Source organism: Canis aureus, chromosome 5, assembly GCF_053574225.1.
Source record: "Canis aureus isolate CA01 chromosome 5, VMU_Caureus_v.1.0, whole genome shotgun sequence".
Lineage (NCBI taxonomy): Eukaryota > Metazoa > Chordata > Mammalia > Carnivora > Canidae > Canis > Canis aureus.
The window spans coordinates 4,581,202-4,605,909 of NC_135615.1; the positions used below are offsets into that span (position 1 = coordinate 4,581,202).

At 36.2% G+C, this 24,708-nt stretch overlaps 1 long non-coding RNA gene across 1 annotated transcript in view; it reads right to left on the minus strand.

Moving 5' to 3' along the window:
- The window catches only part of LOC144313307 (uncharacterized), a 76,176-nt gene extending 51,706 nt beyond the window's left edge, over nt 1-24,470 (minus strand). Inside the window, exons 1-2 of the long non-coding RNA XR_013378983.1 lie at nt 24,268-24,470; nt 23,945-24,159 (exon numbers count right to left, since the gene is read on the minus strand). This is a non-coding gene — a long non-coding RNA (uncharacterized LOC144313307). The remainder of the gene's footprint in view (nt 1-23,944; nt 24,160-24,267) is intronic.
- Nucleotides 24,471-24,708: the final 238 nt, after the last annotated feature.

Below are 24,708 nucleotides of genomic sequence, written 5' to 3' on the forward strand. Positions count from 1 at the left end.
TGGTTGTTTTGTAATCTGCAAACAAAAACTGTTTTACTTCCTCTCTCTTGATCTGTGTGTCTTTATTTTTTCCTTCCTTTTTTTTTTTTTTTTTTTTTTTTTTTTTGCCTAATTGCATTATTAAGACTTACAGTGTCATGTTGAAATGCAGAGGTAAAAGGGAGCATCCTTTCCTTGTTCCTGATCTTTTCAGGAAAGGTTTGAGTTTCTCACCATTAAGTATGAAGTTAGCTGTAGGGTTTTATTTCTTTTTATTCATTATCAAGTTGAGGATGTTCTCTATTCCAAGTGCACTGAAAGTTTTTTATTATGAATGGGTGTTGAATTTTGTTAAATACTTTTTATGTATCAATTGATATAATCATATGGTTTTTCTTTCTTAGTTTATCCTGTAATGACTTTTAATAACAGATTTTCAATTGTTGAGACAACAACCTTGTATAATGGGATAAAGCTCACTTGATCATAGTATATAATCCTTTGTATACATTGTTATATTCAATTTGCTAATATTTTGTTGATGAGTTTTACATCTTTGTGTATTGGATTAGTGGGCTGCATTTTTCTTTTCTTGGAATGTCTTTGTCTCTTTTGATGTTAGACTAATGCTGTCCTCATAGAATGAATTAGGAAGTATTCCCTCTGCTTCTAACCTCTGAAAGAGATTATAGAGAATTGGTATAATTTCTTTTTTAAACACTTGGTGGAGTTCACCAGTGAACCAATGTAGGCTTAGTGCTTTTCTTTTTCTTTTTTTTTTTTCTTACAATTTCCATCTTTCTACTTATAGCGCCTATTATTGAATGCTGTGTCCTTTACACATGAGATCCCTTAGAATATTTACAGTTGTTTTAAATTCCTATTCTGATAATCCAAATATCTCAGCTAGGTCTGTTTCTGAATCTTTATCTTTTTAAATAGCATTTTATATTCTATTTCTATAACTTGTGGAGTTTCTTTTTCCCTTATAGCCAGATATGTACTAAGTAAAAGGAACTGCTATAAATAGGCCCTTGGTAGTGTGTTGGTAGGTGTGGGGAGATGAAAAGTGTTCTATAGTTCTATGATTCAGTCTCAGTTTCTTAGCTTATGCTTTTGGATTTTGCAAGTATCTTTCTTTTTATTAATTTCTCTTTATCTAAGAGAGGACGACTAGAGAAAGCTGTTTCCCTTCTCCCATGTAAAAGGTAAGTGCTCACTGCAATTGGGTTTTTCCCCTCCCACAGATCAGTTAGGCTCTGATATAATGCCCTAGCAGATTAGACTCTGAATAACTAATTTCTCTTGAGGACAAGCCTTGTTAAGAAAAAGAGTGGTCTGGGCAGCCCCGGTAGCACAGCGGTTTAGTGCTGCCTGCAGCCCAGGGTGTGATCCTGGAGATGGGGATTGAGTCCCACGTCAGGCTCCCTGCATGGAGCCTGCCTCTCCCTCTGCCTGTGTCTCTGCCCCTCTCTCTCTCTCTCTCTCTGTGTCTCTCATGAATAAATAAATAAAATTTAAATAAAAGAATGGTCTGCAATATTTCAAAATAGTTTTATTTCCCTCCAACTGTAGGAAGCACAAGGGGATTTTTCTCTATTTACTCCAGGAACCTGGCCAAGCTCCTTGGAGATGAATGTCACAATATTCTGTGGGACCTCTTACGAATGAGTCTTTCTGGAATGTTTAACTCTCAAAATTGTCCATACTGAGACTCTGGCAAATAGTCAATTACAACTCTGATTTTCCTATCTCAGCTCTGGTCCTCACAGAAGTATCTGCTCCTGGGTCTCTGCATTGGTAAACTATCTTCTCTGCATTTGCCTGTATCTCTGGTACTTGAGACCATGGTTTGCCCTGTATTGTCACTTTTCTTATGGGCTTTGGAAGAGTTGATTTTTTCAGTCTATTCAGATTCCAGCTTATTAGAAAAGAGTGGGGACTCCTTAGCTTCTTCTATGTGAAATCGTAAGCTGAAAATCCTTTAATGGTTTTCATAAATATTTTACCATTAAAGACAATTTTAAGGAAGTCAAATTTCTTCGAATAACAACAACAAAGTTTCTGATATTTAACAATCCCCTCCATTTTATTTCATTTTGATGGTAAACTTAAAAAAAAATCAATGTTATGTTTTTAAAGTCATTCCATTTTTCTTGGAGTGAGGGGATGATTCTTCTATATATAAAGGTAGGAACTGACCCAATATTTCTTCTATTTAGAAACTCAGAATTTAAATTCTAGCTTTTAAAGTTTCTCAAAAGTTAGTGCCATTAATATTATTAGCTGTTTTCAGGACACCATTTAATTGGTTATTTGTTGCCATCTAACTACCCAAAAGCAAGAGGTTAAAAATGACACTGTTTTTATTATACCTCAAATGAGGGCCAGTCCTTCTAAAGCCTAAGCCCAGAAATATCACCATGTCACTTCTGCCACAGTGTCTTGGTCAAAACTGTCTTAGGCCAGCCTTAGGGTGGGGTTGGGAGAGCAGAGAAATAGATTCTATCTTTTAATGGGAAAGCTGATGAGAACACATGAAAGAATCTTTAATCGTAGTCTCAGACCAAAGGATGACACAAACAAACGTGAAAGCATAAGCTCAAACCAAACTTAGAAAGCCTGAAGCCTGATATAATTCTACCAATAATAAATTACTAAAATAAACTAATCCTCCATTAATACAGTGCCAAGATAAAAAGATCTCTGCATTCCACTAGAGAACTTTAACTGTCATGAACAAATGCAACATTAAAATTTAATGCTTTATTTTTAGAAAATAACAAAAGAATTCAATCTTTGAATCTGTCCTTTGGTATTTATCTTACTATTCCTTTTCACTTTTAGAAATCATTTGCAAGAGTTCTGTGTATGATTGTCTACTTCTGTAAAAAAAGGAAATATTATCCAACATGTCCAAAGCTATGGTAAATTTTGACGTGAAGAAAGGACTAGCAACCAAGGTACACTGATATCGAATTATATCAACCTAAAGAAGTGAGTGAAAAATCTGCAAGTATCTGCAACATCAGAGACTCATATTAATTCTGGAATTAATATAAAGGACTTTTCTTCACACTTTTTCATGTTTCTCCATAGTTCCTAAGTATGTGTCATGTTTTAGTGAATCTCAGAGGCACTAACACCATATTAAAAACAAAAAAAAGGAAAAATTGAATTTAGAAACAAAAATACATTAACAAGATATGTTTTATGATAAAATATAAGTATGTACACACAAATGCCACACACATACACACATATAATAAATCAATTTAGTATTGTCATCTTTCTATGCTTTGTAATCCATAGTACAAGGTTATTTTTGTTCAGCAAAAGTTAATCTCTCATTTCTGTTGTATAGTATATGGTTGGTGGGTCATAAAGGGAAAAAAGCTATTCCTTAAAACATATTGCTTATATGATATAATAAAAAGGAACTCTAGGGAAATGCATGCTATATTTTCTGAGAAACAATATACAAAGAACATTGAAACTCATAGTTTGGTTACTATTATTGAATATTGAAGAAGTCAGTCTCATTACTTTTGCTATGATTTCAACCTTACTAAAGAATCTAGATCATTGAAAGATTAGTTTAAGCCTCCTATATAAAATAGTAAAATGAATAAAGGAAACAATTCATCAAAAATAATGGCTATATATGCAAGCACTTAATTACTTACAAATAATGCATACTTTCAAATGCGTTTTTAAAATCTTAATCTTCATATGATACTTCATAGCCATATATATAATTACTATAGCTTCAAACAAAGCACCACCCACTGATTTGCAATGGAAATAATGATCCCATAAATAAATACTTAAATTTATAGTACTTTTTGATGGAAACATTTTATTTAATGAAGCCCATTTATATTAATTACATATATGTACATATATATGTAGAAGTATACAGGTGTTACAGATACATTTGTATGTCTTAAATTTACATTTCTCAAGTCTTCTATTTGAAACCATTATAGGGCTCATTTAGCACAGGTTTATTAGGAGGTCACAAGGCATAAGATTTATAGGAACAGTGACTTTTGATATTGGAATTCCATAATATCACAGGCACTTTTCACAGATTTACTTACTGTAGGGCATTTTGATTTCTGCCTTCTGTCTTGTGTAAAAAATGCATAGTCCATGTATTAGGAACATATATAAATAACAAAAATCTATTTGTGACTGTGATTTTTCTTAGCAAATTAGAATAGAATGAAGTATAGGTTTTGAAAGTCACAAAAGCTTTAAAAATTATGCTTCTCATGGTCCATGCATCTGTATATGTGAGATTTTATTTTTCTTACTTATTATTTTCATTACTTATCTGTTTTTTAATAAGTGTCATTATTGAACCACCTGTTGGATTTTGCAGCCATCTCCTTTCCTTTTCCAATGCAAGTGTATAAATATACATGTATGTACATATGTACCTTAGTTCATATGAAGTCAAATATGGAAACTGTCTGCCTTAAAAATTAATGTAATCCTAGATCATCAATAAATACAGAGTGTCAATAAAGTCAAGAAAAATTCTGCTATGCAACCACCAAAACACATGCCCAGATAAAGATGATCAGAATTACAGGAGGTTGCAGAAACAAAGTCACCTTCAGGAAAGAACTTGAAGTGAATAGAGTTCAAGCGGAGGTCATTGTCTGGCATGTGCAGAAGGGTGTACATTTATTGTATAAGGCTCCAAGGGAGAGAGCCAGATCCAAAAACCAGGAATGAGGTTTTAGTTCTCTTTAAAGTATAGTTATGTCCATACTAGCAATGAGAATGGAGCTGTTCACATAGTTACAGGGATTTGAGTAGAGTGACATGCTAAGTGGTATTGCCAAGCTTGTAGCTGACACTGGCTGCCTTACTTGCTTAGACCAAGCCCCAGCCTCCTGTACTCTGGCAGCAAACCCTTCTCAGTCAAGCTTGCCTCAGTCCCAGAATGGCAGGTCCCTCCCACAAAAGACTAGCACAAAACCTTTCCTGCACCATATTTACCAACCAGAGTTCTGCAGGGCCTCAGTTCTCATAAAAGTGGTGTCAAGTCCCATTTCACAAGCAGACCAGAGCACACCTAGTTCAAACTCACTACATTCAAGCCAGGGACCAAACACTGTCCACAGAAGACAAGGACAGACTACAGATGACTGGCCAGAAGGATAGAGCAGCCAAAGTACAGCAGCACACACCAGACACACTCCCTGAAGTGCCAGGCCCTAGATACTCTATGACTTCTTCTTCATAAAGCTATTACTTTCAGGAGTAGGAGATGTAAATGGCTTTCCTAACACAGAGAAGAAGGAGGACACATGCAAAAAATGCCAAGACAGAGGAATTTATTCTATTTATCCCAAGGGAAAGGATGAGATAAGGCCATGGCCAGAGATCTAATGAATGAGAAATAAGTAACATGTCTAATAGAGAATTTAAAGTGACAGTCGTAAGATACTCACTGGGCTTGAGAGAAGAATAGAGGATATCAGTGAGACTGTTATCACAGAGGAAATTTAAAAATAATTAATCAGTGATGAAGAATACAATAAACAATATTGGAAACAGGTTTGATACAATGAGCAGCACTCTGGAAGAAGTGGAGTAAACTAGTGGCCCAGAAGACAAAATAATGGAAAATGATGAAGCTGAACAAAAGAAGAATTAAGCAACATGAGAATAGATTTAGGGAATTCAATGACTCCACCAAATGTAATAACATTTGTATTATAGGAGTCCCAGAAGAAGAGAGAAAAAAAGAGGGCCGAAACTTCCCTAATCTGTGTAAGGGAACAGACATCCAGATCCAGGAGGCACAAAGACATCACATAAACTCAACAGGCTGTACAATTATAAATACTTTGCTATAAAACAAAAAAAGGCACCCATTCCTTCTATACCTCCTTATATAAAACATATGATCAAGATTTGTTCACTTGCTCATTAAATCAGGATGATAATTGTGTCAACATGCTTGCAGAACAGTACTTATTAATATTATCTATAGTAACATTTAATTTGAATTACAGAGGCAGGACAAGCGAAAATGTAATTTTTCTTCAATTAAATTCAAATATCTTTTCATTACAAATGAGAAAAATTGTTAAATAGAGTATAAAATATATTCTTTAAAGTAATATAAAATATATATTTATTAGGAATGTAAGAAGTAATCAGTGGAAGTTTTCCAGATAGTACACTTTTTTAAAATTTATTTTTCTATGTATTTTTTTAATTGGATTTCGATATGCCAACATAATCCTTCAAGTGCCCCCCTCAGTGCCCATCACCTAGTCACCCCAACCCTCCATCCACCTCCCTTCCCACCACCACCTGTTCGTTTCCCAGAGTTAGGTGTCTCTCATGTTCCATCACCCTCACTGATATTTCCCATTCATTTTCTCTCCTTTCCCCATAATTCCCTTTCACTATTTTTTATATTCCCCAAATGAATGAGACCATATAATGTTTGTCCTTCTCTGATTGACTTACTTCACTCAGCATAATACCCTCCAGTTCCATGTACGTTGAAGCAAATCGTGAGTATTTGTCATTTCTAATGGCTGAGTAATATTCCATTGTATACATAGACCACATCTTCTTTATCCATTCATCTTTCGATGGACACTGAGGCTCCTTCCACAGTTTGGCTATTGTGGACATCGCTGCTAGAAACATCGGGGTGCTGGTGTCCCGGCGTTTCATTGCATCTGTATCTTTGGGGTAAATCTCCAGCAGTGCAATTGCTGGGTCATAGGGCAGGTCTATTTTTACCTCTTTGAGGAACCTCCAGTTTTCCAGAGTGGCCATACCAATTCACATTCCCACCAACAATGCAAGAGGGTTCCCCTTTCTCCACATCATCTCCAACATTTGTTGTTTCCTGTCTTGTTAATGTTCACCCTTCTCACTCATGTGACGTGGTATCTCATTGTGGTTTTGATTTGTATTTCCCTGATGGCAAATGATTCAGAACATTTTCTCATGTGCTTGTTGGCCATGTCTATGTCTTCCTCTGTGAGATTTCTGTTCAATTCTTCTAAAGGGTTACTAGCCCTTGATCTGGTATGTCATTTGCAAATATCCTCTCCCATTCTGTAGGTTGTCCTTTAGTTTTTTTGCCTGTTTCTTTTGCTGTGCAGAAGATATTTATCCTGATTAGGTCCAAAGAATTCATTTTTGCTTTTAGTTCCCCTGCCTTCATAGATATATCTTACAAGAAGTGTCTGTGGGCAAATTCAAAAAGGGTATTGCCTATTTTCTCCTCTAGGATTTTGATGAATTCTTGTCTCACATTTAGATCCTTCATTCATTTTGAGTTTATCTTTGTGGATGGTGTAAGAGAATGGTCTAGTTTCATTCTTCTGGACGTGGCTGTCCAATTTTCCCAGCACCATTTATTGAAGAGACTGTCCTTTTTCCAGTGGATAGTCTTAACTGCTCTTTGGAATATTAATTGACAATACAATTGAGGGCCCATTTATAGATTCTCTATTCTTTTCCACTGATCTATGTGTCTATTTTTGTGCCAGTACCACACTGTCTTGATGATCACAGCTTTGTAGTACAACCTAAAATGCGGCAATGTGATGCCCCCGGCTTTGATTTTCTTTTTCAATATTCCCCTGACTATTCAGGGTCTATTTTGATTCCACACAAATCTTAAAATGATTTGGTCCAACACTCTGAAAAGTCCATGGTATATTGATAGGGGTTGCATTAAAGGTGTAAATTACCCTGGGTAAAATTGACATTTTCATAATGTTAATTCTTCCAATCCATAATGGAATATTTTTCCATCTCTTTGTGTCTTCCTCAATTTCTTTCAGAAGTGTTCTGTAGTTTTTAGGGTATAGATCCTTTACCCCTTTGGTTAGGTTTATACCTTGGTATCTTATGCTTTTGGGTGCAATTGTAAATGGGATTGACTCCTTAATTTCTCTTTCTTCAGTCTCACTGTTACTGTATAGAAATGCCACTGATTTCAGGGCATTGATTTTGTATCCTGCCACACTGCTGAATTCCTAGAGTTCTAGAAATCTTGGAGTGGACTCTTTTGTACTTTATCTACAGTAACATGTCATCTGGAAAGAGGTAGAGTTTGACTTCTTCTTTGCCAATTTGAATGCCTTTTATTTCTTTTTGTTGCCTGATTGCTGAGGCTAGGGCTTCTAGTGCTATGTTGAATAGTAGTGGTGAAAGTGGACATCCCTGTGTGTTCCTGATATTTGGGGAAAGGCTCTCAGTTTTTCCCCATTGATAATGATATTTGATGTAGGCTTTTCATAGATGGCTTTTAAGATGTTGAGGAATGTTCCCTCTATCCCTACACTCTGATGGGTTTTCACCAGGAATGGATACTGTATTTTGTCAAATGCTTTCTCTGTATCTATTGAAAGGATCATATGGTTCTTGTTTTTTCTCTTGTTGATATGATCTATCACATTGATTGCTTTATGAATATTGAACCAGCCTTGCATCCCGGGGAAAATCCCACTTGGTCATGGTGAATAATCTTCTTAATGTACTGTTGGATTCTATTGGCTAGTATATTCTTGAGAATTTTTGTATCTGCGTTCATCAGGGATATTGGTCTATAATTCTTTTTGGTAGGGACTTTGTCTGGTTTTGGAGTTAAGATGATGCTGTCCTCATAGAACGAGTTTGGAAGTACTCCATCCCTTTCTATCTTTCAGAACAGCTTTAGTAGAGTAGGTGTATTTTTCTTCTTTAAACGTTTGGTAGAATTCCCCCTGGGAAGCCATCTGGCCCTGGACTTTTGTGTCTTAGGAGGTTTTTGATGACAGCTTCAATTTCCTCACTGGTTATAAGCCTGTTCAGGTTTTCTATCTCTTCCTGTACCAGATTTGGTAGTTTGTGGTTTTCCAGATATGCATCCATTTCTTCTAGATTGCCTAATTCATTGGCGTACAGCTGCTCATAATATGTTTTTAAAAACGTTTGTATTTATTGGTATTGGTTGTGAACTCTTCTTTTTCATTCATGACTTTATTAATTTGAGTTTTTTCTCTTTTGTTTTTAATAAGGCTGACTAATGGTTTATCTATCTTATTAATTCTTTCAAGGAATCAATTCCAGGTTTTGCTGATCTGTTCCACAGTTCTTCTGGTCTCTATTTCATTGAGTTCTGCTCGAATCTTTATTAACTCTTCTTCTGCTTGGTGTAGGTTTTATTTGTTGTTCTTTCTCCATCTCCTTTAGGTGCAAGGTTAGCTTGAGTATGTGAGTTTTTTCCAGGTTTTTGAGAGATGCTTGGATTGCAATGTATTTCCCTCTCAGGACTGCTTTTGTTGTATCCGAAAGATTTTGAATGGTTGTATCTTCATTCTCATTAGCTTTCATGAATCTTTTTAATTCTTCTCTAATTTCCTGGTTGACCCTTTCATCTTTTAACAGAATGCTCTTTAACCCCCATGTGTTTGAGTTTCTTCCAAATTTCTTCTTGTGATTGAGTTCAAGTTTCAAAGCATTATGGTCTGAAAATAAGCAGGAGACAATCTCAAATTTTTGGTATCAGTTCAGACCTGATTTGTGACCCAGTATGTGGTCTATTATGGAGAAAGTTCCATGTGCGCTTGAGAAGAATGTGTATTCAGTTGCGTTTGGATGTAAAGTTCTGTAAATATCTGTGAAGTCCATCTGGTCCAGTGTATCATTTAAAGCTCTTGTTTCTTTGGAGATGTTGTGCTTAGAAGATCTGTCAATTGTAGAAAGCACTACATTCAAGCCACCAAGTATAAGTGTATTATTATCTAAGTATGTCTTACTTTGGTTATTAATTGATTGATATGCTTGGCAGCTCCCACATTAGGGGCATAAATATTCATGATTGTTAGGTCTTCTTGTTGGATATATCCTTTAAGTATGATAAAGTGTCCCTCTTCATCTCTTACTACAGTCTTTGGGATAAACTTTAATTTATCTGATATGAGGATTGCTACCCCTGCTTTCTTGTGAGGACAATTTGAATGGTAAATGGTCCTCCAAATGTTTTTTTTTTTTTTTCAGACTGTAGGTGTCCTTATGTCTAAAATGAGTCTCTTGTAGACAGCAAATAGACAGGTCTTGCTTTTTTATCCAGTCTGAAATCCTGCTGCTTTGGATGGGATCATTAAGCCCATTCACATTCAGAGTTACTATGGAAAGATGTGATTTTAGTGTCATCATAATACCTATTCAGTCCCTGTTTTTATGGATTATTTCTTTGGGCTTCCTCTTTCTTTTACAGAGTCCCCCTTAAAATTTCTTGCAGAGCTGGTTTGGTGGTCACATATTCTTTCAGTTTCTGCCTATCCTGGAAGCTCTTTATGTCTCCTTCTATTCTGAATGAGAGCCTTGCTGGATGGAGTATTCTTGGCTGCAGGTTCTTCTCATTTAGGACCGTGAATATATCCTGTCAGCCTTTTCTGGCCTGCCAGGTCTCTGTGCAGAGGCCTGCTGTTAATCTAATATTTCTCCCATATACATTAGGGATCTCTCGTCTCTTGCTGCTCTAAGGATCTTCTATCTTTGGCATTTGTAAGTTTCACTATTAGATGTCTAGGTGTTGAACAGTTTTTATTGATCTTAGGTGGGAAATCTCTCTATCTCCTGGATCTAAATGCCTGTTTCCCTCCCTATGTTAGGGAAGTTCTCAGCTATGGTTTGTTCAAATACACTTTCTGGTCCCTTTCGGCGCCCTCTTGAACCCCAATAAAACGTAGATTTTTCTTTCTGAGCCCATCATTTATTTCCCTTAACCTTTCCTAATGGTCTTTTAATTGTTTTTTCTCTTTTTTCCTCATCTTCTTTGCCATCAACTTTTCTCCTTTGTCATTCATTTTCTACCTCATTAACCCTTGTCGTTACGACCTCCATTTTGGATTGCATCTCATTTAATTGATTTTTAATTTCTGCCTGATTAGATCTAAATTCTGCATTCATGAAGTTTCTCGAATCCTTTATGCTTTTTCCAGAGCCACCAGTAGCTTTATAATTGTGTTCTGAATGGCTTTCGGACATTGAATTGTAATCAAAATTCTGTGACTCTGTGGGAGAGAGTACTGTTTCTGATTCTTTCTTTTGTGGTGAGTTCTCTTTTAGTCACTTTGCTCAGTGCAGAGTGGCTAAAAACGAGTTGTACTTGTTAGAAGCAGAAACTCTTCTCTCTGTAGCATTCCAGCTGTTCTCTCTTTAAATCTCAGGCTGAATTTGTAGCTTTTCAGGATGATTTGAAAGTTATCGAGGTAAGTTGGTTGGGACAGGTGACTTGGGGATCCTACTCCTCTGCCATCTTGCCCCGCCCCGGATATTACAATATATGTTAAAACACACACGCACACGCACACGCACATGCACATTGATGTTTGAATAATTTTCCTTGGGAATTGCCATAATACTTTTTAAAATTTTTTATTAAGTCATTATTAAATTCTAACAGTACCAGTAACAATTTTAAGAACCACAGATCAAGAGCTTACTAAGATCTAGCCCTGCTAACTAGGAACCAATCTTATTACAGACTCAAGAACAAGTCATTTTAATACCATGCTCTTATTATTGAATGGAGGTAATCACATATGTGACTGGATTATTCATGTAGCTTTTATTTTTTTTAGGTTATCTCTCATAAAAAAACTCAGAAGAAGTAGAAATATTTTATTATTTGTAGAAAGAAGAGGGAAAGTCTTCAAATGTGACTGAGGTTTTTTTTTTTTTTTTTTTGTCTCAATGAAATGGTTTCAAGAATATAAAATAGGGGCAAGAAATGCAAATCTTGAACAAATGTTTTATAGATAAGGAGATTAGACAATAGATTACTGTAGAGGTAAATCTTAACATTTTGTAGGAGATTTTAAAATATTTGAGAGCAATGCAAAAGGAAATCATGGAGTTTCTTGGAAAACAAAAATAACATTATTAATAGAACAGAGAAGAAAGAAGAAGTGATAATTGGAGCTTCAGAAGATGACTGTTTCTTTCTCTCATGATTTCTTCTTACACCAGGGTGTGTGTGTGTGTGTGTGTATATATATATATATATATATATTTATTTCTCAACATATAGTATAACACACAGTGCTTATCTCGTCAAGTGCCCCCCTCAGTTCCTGTCACCCAGTCACTCCATCCTCCCACCGACCTCCCCTTTCACTACCCCTGTTCATTTCCCAGAGTTAGGAGTCTCTCATGTTTTGTCACTCTCTCTAAATTTCCCACTCATTTTCTCTCTTTTCCCCTATAATCTCTTTCACTATTTCTTATATTACCCATATGAGTGAAACTATATAATGATTATCCTTCTCTGATTGCTTTATTTCACTCAGCTAATACATTCCAGTTCCATCTACATCAAAGCAAATGGTGGGTATTCATCCTTTCTGATGGCTGAGTAATATCCCATTGTGTATATAGACAAATCTTCTTTATCCATTCATCTTTTGATGGACACCAAGGCTCCTTCCACAGTTGGTTATTGTGGACATTATATTTCCTGTCTTGTTAATTTTCATCCTTCTCACTGGTGTGAGGTGGTATCTCATTGTAGTTTTGATTTGTATTTCCCTGATGGCAAGGGATTCAGAGCATTTTCTAGGTGTTGTTGGCGATGTTTATGTCTTCTTTGGTGAAACATTTGTTCATATCTTCTGCACATTTCATGATCGGATTGTTTGTGTCTTGGGTGTTGAGTTTAATAAGCTCTTTATAGATCTTGGATACTAGCACTTTATCTGATATGTCATTTGCAAATATCTTCTCCCATTTTGTAGGTGGTTTTTTTTTTTGTTGTTGTTGTTGACTTTTTCTTTTCCTGTGAAGAAGCTTTTTATCTTGATTAAGTCCCAATAGTTCATTTTTGCTTTTGTTTCCCTTGCCTTCATATATGTATTTTGCAAGAAGTTGCTGTGGCCAAATTCAAAAAGGGTGTTGCCTGGTTTCTCCTCTAGGATTTTGATGGATTCTTGTCTCACATTTAGATCTTTCATCCATTTTGAGTTTATCTTTGTGGATGGTGTAAGAGAATGGTCTAGTTTCATTCTTCTGCATGTGGCTGTCCAATTTTCCCAGCACCATTTATTGAAGAGACTGTCCTTTTTCTAGTGGATAGTCTTAACTGCTTTGTCAAATATTAGTTGACCATAGAGTTGAGGGCCCATTTCTGGATTCTCTATTCTTTTCCACTGATCTATGTGTCTATTTTTGTGCCAGTTCCACACTGTCTTGATGATCACAGCATTATAGTACAACTTGAAATCCGGCATTGTGATGCCCCTGGCTTTTTCTTTTTCAATATTCCCCTGGATATTTGGAGTCTTTTCTGATTCCACACAAATCTTAAGATGATTTGTTCCAACTCTCTGAAGAAAGTCCATGGGATTTTGATAGGGATTTCATTGAATCTGTTCATTGCCCTGGGTAGTATAGATATTTTCACAATATTAATTCTTCCAATCCACAAGCATGGAATATTTTCCATCTTTTTTTGTCTTCCTCCATTTCTTTCAGAAGTGATATATAGTTTTTAGGGTATATATCCTTTACCTCTTTGGTTAGTTTAATCCTAGTTATTGTATGGTTTTTGGTGCAATTGTAAATAAGATTGACTCCTTAAATTTTTTCTTCAGTCTCATTGTTAGTATATAGAAATGCCACGGATTTCTGTGCTTTCATTATGTATCCTGCCACATTGCCACCATTTGAATAGTAAATAGATCTCCAATCTTTCATTTTTAGGCTGGAAGTTTCTTTAGGTGTAAAATGAGTCTCATGTAGACAGCAAATAGATGGTCTTGCTTTTTTATTCAGGCCAAAACCCTGGGTCTTTTGATGAGATTATTTAGCCTACTCACGTTCAAAGAGAGTAACTATTGAAAGATATGAATTCAGTGTCATCATAATACCTATTGCAGTCCCTGTGCTTGTGGATTGTTTCCTTGGGCTTCTTCTTTCTTTTACAGGGTCACCCTTAATATTTCGTGCAGAGCTGGTTTGGTGGTCACATATTCTTTCAGTTTCTGCCTATACTGGAAGCTCTTTATCTCTCCTTCTATTCTGAATGACAGCCTTGCTGCATAAAGTATTCTTGGCTGCATGTTCTTCTCATTTAGTATCCTGAATATATCATGCTAGCACTTCTGGCCTGCCAGGGCTCTGTGGAGAGGTCTGTTGTTAATCTGATATTTCTCCCTATATAAGTTAAGCATCTCTTGTCTCTCACTGCTTTAAGGATATTCTCTTTATCTTTGGAGTTGCAAGTTTCACTATTAAGTGTCAGGTGTTCAACTTTTTTTGGGGGGTAGGGAAGTTGTCAGCTATGATTTGTTCAAATATACTTTCTGGCCATCTGTCCCTCTCGGCATTTTCTGGAACCCTAATTATAGGTAGATCTTCCTTCTGAAGCTATCATGTAATTCTCTTAACCTTTCCTCCTGGGCTCTTAATTGTTTTTCTCTTTTTTCCTCACCTTTCTTCCTTACCATCAACTTGTCTTCTATGTTGCTCACTCTTTCTACCACCTCATTAACCCTCATCATTAGGGGATTCAGTTTGGATTCCATCTCATTTAATTGATTTTAAATTTCAACCTGATTATATCTAAAATCTGCAGTAATGAAATCTTTAGAGTCCTTTATGCTTTTTCCAGATACACCAGTAGCTTTATAATTGTGCTTCTGAATTGGCTTTCTGACATCAGATTGTAATCCATATTCTGTAACTCTGTGGCAGACACTGTTTCTGCTTCTTTCTTTTGTAGTGAATTCTTCCTTCTAGTCATTCTGTGCAGTGCAGAGTGGCTGTATGAGTGGGCTGAGTCAAGAATATCAACCACAGAGATCCCTGGGTGGCTCAGCAGTTAAGCGCCTGCCTTCAGCCCAGGGCTTGATCCTGGAGACCCAGGATCAAATCTCATGTCGGGCTCACTGCATGGAGCCTGCTTCTCCCTCTGCCTGTGTCTCTGCCTCTCTCTCTCTCTCTCATGAAAAAAAAAAAAAGAAAAGAAAAGAAATAATATCAACCACAACCTAAATAAATTTCACCCTAGATGATCCTGATGAGGTCAGAGATCAGAAAATGAAAACAAATATCAGAACAAAATAATAAAGAAGACCACTAAAGTGAAAAACAAATTTTAAAACAAAGTAGTAACAAATAAAAGGCCAAAAACCCCAAAGAAAAGAAAAAAAGAAAAAAAGAAGAGAAAAATACAAAAGTAAAGAAGAAAAAGAGTAAAAAGAAAAAAAAAGGGAAGAAAAAGGGGGGGACTGGGAAATGGAGGTGGTGAAGAAGTTGTAGTGGAGGGAGAATGCAGTCTACCTAAGGGGTCCTAGAGGGTGATCCTCTTGGTTCTGACTGTATTAAGTTCTGTATGCTAGAAGATGCTGAATCCCAAATTTATATAAACCAGCAATACTTGTAGAAAGCCCCAACATTGACCACCAAAACATAAACAAGATAAAGAGTGGGACAGAATGGGAATGAAGAGAGAATATATTCTCATAGAATGGAGCAGCACATTATTCCACTTGGTTCTGGGTGCGTGCTGGTCATGTTTTAGAAGGTATTAAGTTCTGCCATTGTAGAACAAAACAAGACAGAGAACAAAACAAAAACACAAAACAAAAACCCATATATTGTATATCTTCCAATATATATTGAGTATGTTTAAGGGATTCTAGAAGAGGAAGATATATCTAAGACATATAATTGTAGAAATATGAAAGTCAAAAAGGAAGAAACTTAAAAATGAAGTGGTGGTAAAACATTGTGGTTAAGGTAAGAAAAGAAAAATATTGGAAATTTTTAATCTGATATAAAAATGAGTTTTTTGATCACTGGGTGACTCAACAGTTTAGTTCCTGCCTTTGGCCCAGGGCGCGATCCTGGAGTCCCGGGATCGAGTCCCACATCAGGCTCCCTGCATGGAGCCTGCTTCTCCCTCTGCCTGTGTCTCTGCCTCTCTCTCATTCTCTCTCTCTCTCTTTCTCTTTCTCTCTCTGTGTGTCTCTCATGAATAAATAAATAAAATCTTTTTAAAAATGAGTTGTAATGGAAAAGGGGGAAAAAAGGTTGGGGGACCCTCTAGTTCTAGTTCTAAATACTATAAATCCCTTGACTTTCCCTGGAGCTTTCCAGTGCTACTTGGTAAAGAACTTGCTCTTGCCCTGTTCTTCCAGCTGTCTTGTGGGGGAGGGGTCTGCAGTGCTGAATCTCAGGTGTCTGTGCCTGGGCAGAGCTGCTCTGTCCCTTGCTGGGTCCCAGGCTCAGTGGGAGGTGTCTATCCTATGAGGTCTTTGTTCCCTAGGGGCGCCGCCCCTCCCAGGCACCAGGTGAAACAAGGAGGAAGAATAACAGTGGCAGCTGCCAATTCCAGCTCTGGAGTCCCTCCCCACTAGTAATTGATGCAGTCTCCCAGTTCTCACTGGCCTAGGTGCTTGGGGCCGGCGCGGGTGTGCCGATTTGCCCGGCCTCCAGGGCGCCTGGCGGCAGGCGAGTTCTGGCTGTCCGGTGCCCTCCTCACTTCCCCTGTCCCAGGTGGAATGAGGATGGTGGGCTTTGCCCCCTGGTGCCTTGGGACCTGGGGCCCTGTGCGGCTGGAATCGCGCTCCCCGGCCCGCGGCTCCGGAAGGCAGGGGGCACAGACACCTCAGTCTGGAGCGACCGGCCTAACTGGCCCCTCCCAAATGCCCCACTGGCTGCTGCTCCAGCCCTTTACCGAGATAGGTCCACGGTTTGTGGTACATTCCCCCGGGCGCACCTCCTCTATTAGTGACTCCGGGAAACTGGAGGCTTCACCGTCCTACTCAGAGTCTGCCCAGTTTCCCTGCTAAGCACTTTTCCATCCAGGAAAATTCCAGTATGGGTTTTTAAAGTTCTCGATGCCCCAGGGCTCGGCTTTACTGTCCTGAAGGCTTTGGCTGCCTCACTTCAGCCTGGCTCCTCGCAGTGCCCCTCTCTCACTTGATTCTTTTTAATTTTATTTTCTTCCACCTTCCTACCTTGCTAGAAGTGAAAACTCTTCTCTCTGTAGTTTTCTGGCTGTTCTCTCTTTAAATCTCAGGTCGAATTCGTAGGTGTTCTGGATGTTTTGAAAGTTACCTAGGTAAGTTGGTGGGGCCGGGCGAGTTCAGGACCTCTAATCTTCTGCCGTCTTGCCCCGCCTCCAGAAGAGGACTTCTTAAATAAGATTAGAAATGGTTATTCTTCTGAGAGAGGAGGGGATACAGGCAAAGTTGCTGTTGGAGGGGATTATCTTAAGAGAGAAAACATTCACTACTAATGATCCATTTTTTTCCCATGGTTTTAAAATCTAAGAGAAAGGGAGGAATTCAGGGAGGAAAGCAGGGAACACTGAAGCTGACTATCCCTGATAGGTATCTGCTTGCCAAGTAAAACTTGTACTATTTTAATGGTAAGATAGACAGAAGTGGAAAGGAAGAGTCTGTCCAAGGCAAGAATCAAAAAAGAGAGTCTCCTACTGCTATGCTGGCTTAATACCAAAAGATTATAGTTTTGGATAAAGTGAACCTAAAAATCTCACTCACCATAAGGAAACTTCAGATACTAACAATAACTGAGCCACTCTCAGGAAGTTTATTTTTTATTTAAGATTTTATGTATTTATTCATGAGAGACAGAGGGAGAGAGAGAGAGGCAGAGACACAGGCAGAGAGAGAAGCAGGCTCCACGCAAGGAGCCTGATGCAGAACTCCATCCCAGGACTCTGGGATCAGGACCTGAGCCAAAAGCAGATGCTCACCCAGGCGCCCCTATAATCCATTTTAAGAAAAAAAAAAAAATCACTCGAATAGTGTTAATTAATTAATTAATTAATTTGAGAGAGTGAGCGCATGCACAAGTGGAAAGGACAGAGGGAAGGGGAGAATCTCAAGCAGACTCCTTGCTAAGTGAGGAACCTGAGAGGGGGCTCAGTCTCATGACTCTGAGGTCACTCACTATTGAGCTAAAACCGAGTCCAATGCTTAACCCACTGTGCCACCCAGATGCCCCTCAAGAAATTTATAAGTCTGTACAGCTTGCAGAACAGAAATGTTCCCAGATGAAAAGCCTCAGACACAGCAATAACTAGAAAGAAATGAACTGGCAAATATGTGAGTAAATCTAAACATATATTGGGCATATCAATAATAATAACAATTTGTGAGATTAATGAAGAAACAAGACAGGAGTAAATGACAAAAATTTTAAAAAATTGAAAAGAAATTAAAAGCCTTAAAATCTAAAATTATGTTCTAGAAGATAGTGCCAATATTTAAATGAAATTTTAATAAATAAATGTTGCAGTTTTCTGGTAATCTATATAAAAACAGAATCAAGCATAAATACTAATTTTTAAAAAGTGGAATAATTTAAAATATTTAATTCTAAAAGAAAATATTTAAAAAGAGGAAAGGAAAACTGAACAAATATGATAAAAGAAAACACACATATGATGAATTAAACCAACTATATCGATAATAGCAAAAAATGTGAATAAGATCAATTCTTTAGCTAAAGGACAAACATGATTGGCCAGGGGTTTTTGTTATTTGTTTTTGTTTGTTTGTTTTTAAATCTCCACTTTCTTTCTTATTTAAAGGATAAGGAAACACCAAAGTTTAAGAAAAAATGGTAGCACTAAAATATAATAATTAAAAAGCTGCTATCATTTTATTAATAGAAGACAAAATGGACTTAAAACAAGAAAAGCATTTCTAAAAATAACATGTGGCACTTTTTAAAGATAAAATTTGGTATACCTCAAAAGAGAGACTCAAAATATATAAATAAAAAATTGACATGTATAAGGTAAAATACACAAAACAATTAAATTAGAAGATTTTAGCATATTTCCATGAGTAGTTTTGAGAACCAACATTAGTAAAAGAAGTCTGAGAACACAGTTAATAAACATTGCCTAAAAGGCACACAGACCATAATTCTTTATCCAAGATCTATAGAATATACATTCAAGTATGTTGCACTAATAAACTATCTAACCATTCCCTAGACCATAAATCAACTCTCAACAAATTTCAATTTAAAATATGGAATATATTCTATATTCTAAGTACAAAATTTAGTTAAGATAAAAATCAACTACAAAGCTTCCCATAATATTGAAGATTAAGAGATATAGTTTTAAAAATTCATTGATTCAAGAAAAAATAAAAATGAAAATTTTTTGAAGTGAACAATAAATAAAATGCATATCTAAAGTGTTGTGGGATATAGCCAAAGAGTACTAATGAAAAATTATAGGCTTGGTATATTAAAAAGTAATGCAATGGAAAATTAAAGAAATATATTTCAGGAAGTTAATAAGAGAAAGAAGAGCAAACTAAACTTTATGAAAGTGAAAGAAAGGCAAAATCAAAGGTTAAGGACAGAAATCAATAAACCAGAAATCAATAAACTAGAAAAGATACAATTAATAGGTAAAATCAACAAAGTGAAAAGTTGTTTTTTTTTTTAAATACTAATAGAGGGTAACTCCAGTGGCTCAGTGGTTTGGTGCCACCTTCAGCCCAGGGCATGATCCTGGAGACCCGGGATCGAGTCCCATGTCAGGCTCCTTGCATGGAGCCTGCTTCTCCTTCTGCCTGTGTCTCTGCCTCTCTCATGAATAAATAAATAAAATCTTTAAAAATAAAATAAAATACTAATAGAATTGAAATATCTCTGACAGTATTGTTCAAACCCCCCACCCCCCCCAGAGATGTAGGTAAAATCACCTGTATATATAAAGGAACACACAACGGATATTGGGGACCCTGAAAGGTACATAAAGTAAAGGTTTTTGTCAATATTTCACAGTTTAGATTAAATGGAAATGTTTCTTGAAGAAAAAAAAAACACATAATGTAGCAAAATTGACCCCTAAAAAGATAGAAACACTTATTAGTCCAAAAAATTAATTTGACTCATTATTCCAAAACTTTCACTTACAGAAAATCATAATCCTAGATATGAGGATTCCTGTCTCACATTTAGGTCTTTCATCCATTTTGAGTTTATTTTTGTGTACGGTATCAGAATGAAGTCCAGGTTCATTCTTCTGCGTGTGGCTGTCCAGTTTACAGAACACTATTTGTTAAAGAGATAGTCTTTTTTCCATTGACTATTCTTACCTGCTTTGCTGAAAATTAGTTGACCAAGGTCCATTTCTGGGTTCTCTATTCTGTTCCACTGATGTATCTGTCTATTTTTGTGCCAGTACCATACTATCTTGATAACTGTAGGTTTGTAATATACAGCTTGTGTCTGGAACTGTGATGTCTTCAGTTTTGGTCTTCTTTTTCAATATTCTTTTGGCTATTTGGAGTCTTTTGTCATTCCATATGAATATACAAATTTTAGGATTGTTTGTTCCAGCTCTGTGAAAAATATCAATGGTATTTTGATAGGGATTGCCCTGAATGTGTAGAATGCTTTGGGTCGTATAGACATTTTAACAATATTTGTTCTTCCAATCCATGAGCATGGAATGTTTTTACATTTCTTTGTGTCTTCCTCAATTTCTTTCATGAATGTTCTTTAGTTATCAGAGTATAGATCTTCTACCTTTTGGTTAGGTTTATTCCTAGATATCTTATGGGTTTTAGTGTAATTGTAAAAGGGATTGAGCCTTTTATTTCTCTTTTTGTTTCTTCATTATTAGTGTAATGGAACGCAACAGACTTCTGTATATTGATTTTATATCCTGCAACTTTGCTGAATTTCTGCATCAATTCTAGCAACTTTTTGATGAAGTCTTGTGTTTTCTACATATAGGATCATGTTGTCTGTGAAGAGGGAAACTGACTTCTTACTTGCTAATCTGAATACCTTTTATTTCTTTTTGTTACCTGATTGCTGAGGCTAGGACTTCTAGTATTATGTTGAACAGTGGTGAGAGTGGACATCCCTGTCCTGTTTCTGATTTGAGGGGAAAGGCTCATCCTTACTCTCTTTAGGGTTTTTATCAAGAAAGGATGCTTTACTTTGTCAAGTGCTCTTATTGCATCTATGCATCTATTGTGAAGATCATTTGGTTTTATCCTTTCTTTTGTTAATGTTATGTATCATGTTGATTGATTTGCATATGTTGAACCACCTCGGAATAAATCCCACTTTGTCATGGTGAATAATCCTTTTAATGTATTGTTGGGTCCTATTAGCTGGTACCTTGGTGAGAATTTTTGCATCCATGTTCATTAAGGTTGTTAGTTTCTAATTCTCCATTTGAGTGGGGTGTTTAGTTTTGGGATCAAGTAATGCTGACCTCCTAAATGAGTTTTGAAGTTTTCCTTCCCTTTTTTTTTTTTTTTTTTTTTTTTGGAGTAGTTTCAGAAAACTGACATCAACTTTTCTTTAAATGTTTGATAGAATTCCCCAGGGAAGCCATGCAGCCCTGGACTTTTGTTTGTTGGGAGATTTTTGATTACTGATTCAATTTCTTTGCAATCACTTCCTTTTGATTACTATTCAATATACTTTCAGATTTTCTATTTCTTCCTATTTCAGTTTTGTTAGTTTATACTTCTAGGAATGCATCTACTTCTTTCAATTGCCCAGTTTGTTGGCATATAATATTCTCTTATAATTGTATTTTTTTGGGGTTAGTTGTGCTCTCTCCTCTTTCATGCATGATTTTATTTGTTTGGGTCTTTTTGCTTTTCCTTTTCATAAGTATAGCTAGGGATTTATCAATTTTATTAATTCTTTTTTTTAGTTTCATTTATCTGTTTTAAATTCCATATCATTGATTTCTGCTGTATCATAATAAAAACTTTAAACAAATTAGATAAGGAAGGAATTATTTCATCATAATAAAGGACATATATGACATGTCCACAGCTAACATTATACTAACCATGTCTCCAAAGTTCCTACCTTCCTCTAAGTGGTCTCCTCTCCCTCTAGTTGTGTAGTTTGCCCTGTCAGTCCTTAGGTCACTTTCTAAGGAGTATTCACTGACTTGATTTTTATCTGGCTGAGTTCATGGAACAAAGCAAACCTAGGGTCCTCCTACAATACTGCCATCTTAGCTCTGCAAAACTGGGAATAGCAGTATGGGTATCACATTTCCTTATTTCAAACTTTATTACAAAGCTATAGTAAGTAAAACAGTATTGTATTGGCATAAAAACAGACATGTAGTCCAGTGGAGTAGAATTGAGAGTCAATAAATAAATTTGCACACATACAGTTAACTAATGTTTGACAATGTACTCAAGTAGACTCAATGGAGATATATAGCTTCTTCAATAAATGGTTGTGGAAAAACTAGATATTCATATGCAGAAGAATGAACAACCCTTATCTTACAGAACTCACAAAAATTAAGTCAAAATGGATTAAAGATGTAATCATAAGAACTGAAACTATAAAAAAAAATCCTATGAGAAAACACAGAGGAAAATCTTCCTAATCTTTGTTTTGGCAATATCTTTTTGGATATGACTGCAAAGTATAAGCAACAAAGGCAAAAACAAACAAGCTGGATATATCAAAGAAGAAGCTTCTGCACAACAAAAGAGGATCAACAAAATAAAGACAACCTATGGAATAGGAGAAGATATCTGCAAGCCTTTATTAGATAAGGGGTTAATATCTAAATATATAAGGAACTTGTATAACACAATAGAAAAATCTGATTTAAAAATGGGCAGAGGACCTGAATATATATTTTTTCAAGGAAGACATACAAATAGCTAAGGTACATAAAAGATGTTCAACTCACTAATCATTATATAATTATTTATCATTACCAATCATATTTATATTTGTGGTACACACATATATACATACATATGTAATAAATCTACTAATCAGAAAAATGTAAATTAAAACCCTATAATACACAATAACAAACTACTGATATTGACTAGGATACAAAATAACTTCTTTACAAGAAGTAATTATTCTTATAAATACATATAAATTGTATGTGTTTGAGTATTTACAAGAAGTAATTAGAGTTATTTTACAGAAATAAAATTTACCATTTAGCCAGTTTTGGGTGTGAAGCCAGTGGCATTAAGTATATTCCATTATATTTCAATCATCATCACCGTGTACCTCCAGAACTTTTCATCTTCCCAAACTGAAGCTTTATTCATTAAGCAACTGCCTTGCCTCAGTCCTTATAAATCTGACCACTCTAGGTACCTCATATAAATGGAATTATAAAACATTTATCTTTCTAGTGTCTGGTTTATATCACTTAGTATATTTTCAAGTCTCATTCATGTTGTAGTATATGTCAGAATTCCCTCCCTTTTAAAGCTGAATAATATATGCATGATATTGTATGCATATACCGTACTTTGTTGATCCTTTCATCTGCCAATAAACACTTGGACTATTTTGATCATTGTGAATGATGCTGCTATGAAAGTGGATTTATAAATATCTGTGTAATTCACTGCTTTCAATTCTTTTGAGTATGTGTCCATAAGTGGAATTCCTAGAATATATGACAAGTTATATGTTTTGAGGAGCTGTCAATAGCAGCTGAACCATTTTACATTTCCATCAGCGATGTACAGAATTCTAATTCATCCACATCCTCACCATCTCCTGTTATTTTCTGTTTTTATTTCATTATTAATAGCAATCTTAATGGATGTGAAGTTATATCTCATTGTCACTTTGATATGCATTTCCCTAATACTGGTTTGATTTTAAGCAGGAACAATTTACAAGCCCCGTTCCAACTACTGCCCCACCCCTATACCCTTACTCCTTTCCTTCTTTTAAGCAAGTAACATTGTCAGTATCCAAATGACTCCAGAATCTTCTGAGTAGATTTCCCCATTAGCATCTATCTAATGCTTTTTTACCAAAAAGCATTGCACGCTCAGTCATATTAAGGTTTTAATTATTCATATAATTTCACAATATAAGTGACAACTCTGCTTAGATCCTTCCTTTAAGGTATGATATGCCATATACTCAAGTGAGAAGAAAAACTCACCTTTACTTCAAGCTGTTATCCTGCACTCATAACAACTGAAAGATATTGGGGATCCCTGGGTGGCTCGGTGGTTTGGTGCCTGCCTTTGGCTTAGGGCATGACCCCTCAGTCCCGGGATGGAGACCCACACCGGGCTCCCTGCATGGAGCCTGCTTCTCCCTCCGCCTGTGTCTCTGCCGCTCTCTGTATGTCTCTCATTGATAAATAAATAAAATCTTTAAAAAAAACAAAAACAAAAACAAATGAAAGATATTGAGGATTCAAGGTTCTTTTGACCTTAGTTTGAAAGTAAAAAAAAGAACTGGGAAATATTTTCTTGCTACCTCAGAGCCAAAGACTCTTGGTCGGTACAACTTTGTGAAGTTCTTTTCAGCTAAATCCATGGGGGTGAGACTTCTGTGGAGGTCCTGAAGTGTTGAGGACACGGTGAGTACAACACCTCTCATCTCAGCTATGCAACCATTCAGAGGAGACCAAGAGGAGGCTGTCACCTTGAACTGAATCCAGTTTAGAAAAAATGAGCATAAAGCTAGGGGACAATTTCCTCTATAAATCCTGCAGGCAGAGTATGTAGACTGTAACCTTCTTATCAGTTTATTTTAAAATTCTGGTAGAAGTCAGCACATTTTTAAAAACACTTAAGTCTATTGTTTTCTTCTTGTGGCAAAAGTGCTAAAGAATTTTAAGCTCTTCTGGCAGCACCCTAACTCTTAGCCAGATTAAATTTCTTTCCTTCATAGATTCCCTGAGGCATCATTATAATG